Here is a 4,729-nt window from a genome sequence, read left to right on the forward strand (position 1 = left end):
TATGCTTGTTTGGGTGGATTTTTAGGAATCTGTGATACTCTTGTCAGCATGCTCTGGCATATTCAGAGAAAAGGAGAGGAAACTTTGAAAGTGAAGCTTCAATTGAACTTTAAATTCGTGTGACCCAATCAAATAATCAGAGGAAATTCTATAATCTATGCTGTAAACCATGACTTATTTAGAACACTCTTGATCATGCCTGTACTTGGACAAATAAATGAAACCTGGCTATCCTTGGCACCCTCTGGAGATCGGTCTCAGGAGCAGAAAAGCGTACAAAATTGACCACTCACCAGCAAGTCATGTTACACCACACACCTCTAATTTCTCTCTCTCTTTGAGTCATTTCTAGGTAAATAAAAAGCACATGCAGTTCACAGATTAAAAAAAAAATTTGCAAAGGTGGAACTTGAGTGAATGAAATACGTGACTCACTGATTCAGTCTGCCCCCACCTCATTTTAGAGACCCCTGTGAACGAGGCTGTTATCAACCTGCCCACCTTCCTGCTGTAAAAGCTGTCAATGATGACACTAGGCAGGCTAGGAGGGAACACCAGAGGAGCTGCTATGGCTGAAAACTGAAACAAAGCTTTCCAATGGGCAGCTTTATGCCAGTGGCAGCAGGGTTGGGTGAGGCTGTGGGGAGCTTAGGGGCACTGGTGCATTGCTGGCATGCACCTTACCAGGTACCAGCAGGGAAAGCTGCAATCTGGCCAGCATGGGTTGGGTTTGAGCCCTTCCCTGATGGGGCTCCAGGAAGAAGCTTCCTTATCCCTCTATCCTAACTAGGGCCACAAGACCCAGCCACTTTGCAGAACTGGTTGGTTCTGGCCAAAAAGTGAGTTTTGGAACCAATTACCTGTTTTCTTTCACAACGATATACATTTCCTTGTCTCAGGAACCAAAAATACAATATGTGCGTGGGGTGCCAATGGAAAGAAAGGGCCCTTCTGGGTGGACAGACCTTGCCTAAGAAAATGTGGAGAGAATGAGGAAGGTGATGGAGGAGTAAGACGTGGAGCTCACCTTCTCCTCACAGATATATCAAAAATACATCTACACGTGGAACAACTCCTACAGAACACCTACTGAACACTGGAAGAAGACCTCAGACTTCCAGAAAGGCAAGAAAGTCTCCATGTAACAGGGGTCTTGGTTCTGTGGCCAGGGGTGGAGCCTGAGCTTCTGAGGTGGGAAGAGCCGAGAGCAGGACACTGGACCACCAGAGAACTCCTGGCCCCAGGGAATATCCACTGGGGAGAGCCCTCCCGGAGGTCTCCATCTCAACACCAAGACCTAGCTCCACTGAACGGCCAGCAAGCTCCAGTGCTGAACGCCTCATGCTAAACAACTAGCAAGACAGGAACACAACCCCACCCATTAGCAGAGAGGCCGCCTAAAATCATACTAAGTTCACAGACACCCCAAAACACACCAACTGATGCAGCCTTGCCCATCAGAGGGACAAGATCCAACTCCACCCACCAGAATGCAAGCACAAGTCCCCTCCACAAGGAAGCCTACACAAGCCACTGGACCATACTCACCCACTGTGAGTGGACTTACCAGAAGCAAGAGGAACTATGACCCTGCAGCCTGCAGAAAGGAGACCCCCCCCAAAAGTAAGTTAAACAAAATGAGAAGACAGAGAAATATGTTGCAGACAAAGGAGCAAGGTAAAAACCCACAAGACCAAATAAATGAAGAGGAAATAGGCAATCTAACTGAAAAAGAATTCAGACTAATGATAGTAAAGATGACCCAAAATCTTGGAAATAGAATGAAGAAAATACAAAAACAACACGTTTAACAAGGACCTAGAAGGACTAAAGAACAAACAGTAATGAACAACACAATAACTGAAATTAAAAATACTCTAGAAGGAATCAATAGCAGAAAAACAGAGGCAGAAGAACAGATAAGTGAGCTGCAAGATAGATAGAATGGTGGAAATAACTGCCACAGAGCAGAATTAAGAAAAAAGAATGTAAAGAACTGAGGACAGTCTCAGAGAGCTCTGGGACAACATTAAACGCACCAACATTAGAATTATAGGGGTCCCAGAAGAAGAAGAGAAAGGGTCTGAGAAAATATTTGAAGAGATTATAGTCAAAAACTTCCCTAACATGGGACAGGAAATAGTCAGTCAAGTCCAGGAAGCACAGAGAGTCCCATACAGGAGAAACACACTGAGACACATATTAATCATACTAACAGAAATTAAATTCAAAGAAAAAATATTAAAAGCAGCAACAAATAACATACAAGGGAATCCCCATAAGGTTATCGCTGATTATTCAACAGAAACTGCAGGCCAGAAGGCAGTGGAAGTATATATTTAAACTGACGAAAGGGAAAAACCTACAACCAAGATTACTCTACCCAGCAAGGATCTCATTCAGATTTGACGGAGAAATCAAAAGCTTTACAGACAAGCAAAAGCTAAGAGAATTCAGCACCACAAAACCAGCTGTACAACAAATGCTAAAGGAAATTCTCTAACTGGGAAACACAAGAGAAGAAAAGGACCTACAAAAACAAACCCACAACAATTAAGAAAATGGTAATAGGTACATACATATCAATAATTACCTTAAATTTAAGTGCTCCAACCAAAAGACACAGACTGGTTGAATGGATATAAAAACAAGACCTGTATATATGCTGTCTACAAGAGACCCACTTCAGACTTAGGGACACATACAGACTGAAAGTGAGGGGATGGAAAAAGATATTCCATGAAAATGGAAATCAAAAGAAAGCTGGAGTAGCACTACTCCTATCAGATAAAATAGACTTTAAAATAAAGAATGTTACAAGAGACAAGGAAGGGGACTCCCCTGGTGGTGCAGTGGTTAAGAATCTGCCTGCCAATGCAGGCAACACAGGTGCAAGCCCTGGTCCAGCAGGATTCCATATGCTGCGGAGGACCAACTAAGCTCGTGTGCCACGACTACTGAGCCTGCACTCTAGAGCCCGCGAGCCACAACTACTGAGCCCACATGCCACAACTACTGAAGCCTGTGGGCCTAGAGCCTGTGCTCCGCAACAAGAGAAGCCACCACAATGAGAAGCCCGCACACCGCAACGAAGAGTAGCCCCCACTCGCCGCAACTAGAGAAAAGCCCATGCACAGCAAAGAAGACCCAACTCAGCCATAAATAAGGAAATAATAAAAATAAAATGCTCCCAGTCTTTAAAAAAAAGAGAGAGACAAGGAAGGACACTACATAATGATCAAGGGATCAATCAAAGAAGAAGATATAACAATTATAAATATGCACCCAACATAGGAGCACCTCAATACATAAGGCAAATGCTAACAGCCATAAAAGGGGAAATCGACAGTAACACAGTAATAGTGGGGGACTTTAACACCTCATTTACACCAATGGACAGATCATCCAGACAGAAAGTTAATAAGGAAACACAGCTTGAAATGACACAGTAGACCAGATAGATTTAATTGATATTTATAGGACATTCCACCCAAAAATGGCAGAATACACTCTCTTCTCAAGGGCACATGGGACATTCTCCAGGATAGATCACATCTTAGGTCACAAATCAAGCCTCAATAAATTTAAGAAAACTGAAATCATTTCAAGCATCTTTTCCGACCACAACGCTATGAGATTAGAAATCAATTACAGGGGAAAAAACTAAAAAATACAAACACATGGAGGATAAACAATACACTATTAGGTAACCAAGAGATCACTGAAGAAATCAAAGAGGAAATCAAAAAATAACTAGAGACAAATGACAATGAAAACACAACGATCCAAAACCTATGGGATGCAGCAAAAGCAGTTCTAAGAGGGAAGTTTAAAGCTATACAAGCCCATCTCAAGAAACAAGAAAAATCTCAAATAAACAATCTAACCTTACACCTAAAGGAACTAGAGGAGGAAGAACAAACAAAACCCAAAGTTAGCAGAAAGAAAGAAATCATAAATATCAGAGCAGAAATAAATGAAATAAAAACAAAGAAAACAATAGCAAAGATCAATAAAACTAAAAGCTAAACAAAATTGATAAACCTTTAGCCAGACTCATCAAGAAAAAGAGGGAGAGGACTCAAATCAACAAAATTAGAAATGAAAAAGGAGAAGTTACAGTGGACACTGCAGAAATACAAAGGATCATAAGAGACTACTACAAGCAACTATATGCCAATAAATTGGACAACCTGGAAGAAATGGACAAATTGTTAGAAACGTATAACCTTCCAAGACTGAACCAGGAAGAAATAGAAAATATAATTACCAATCACATGTAATGAAATTGAAACTGTAATTTAAAATCTTCCAACAAACAAAAGTCCAGGACCAGATGGCTTCACAGGCAAATTCTATCAGACATTAGAGAAAAGCTAACACCCATCCTTCTCAAACTCTTCCAAAAAATTGCAGAGGAAGGAACACTCCCAAGCTCATTCCACAAGGCCACCATCACCCTGATACCAAAACCAGACAAAGATATCACAAAAAAACAAAACTAAAGACCAATATCACTGATGAACATATACGCAAAAATCCTCAACAAAATACTAGCAAACAGAATCCAAAAACGCATTAGAAGGATGATACAGCACTATCAAGTGGGATTTATCCCAGGGATGCAAGGATTCTTTAATATACACAAATCAGTCGGTGTCAAACACCATGTTAACAAATTAAAGAATAAAAAACCATATGATCATCTCAATAGATGCAGAAAAAGCTT

Source organism: Phocoena sinus, chromosome 6, assembly GCF_008692025.1.
Source record: "Phocoena sinus isolate mPhoSin1 chromosome 6, mPhoSin1.pri, whole genome shotgun sequence".
Classification (NCBI taxonomy): domain Eukaryota; kingdom Metazoa; phylum Chordata; class Mammalia; order Artiodactyla; family Phocoenidae; genus Phocoena; species Phocoena sinus.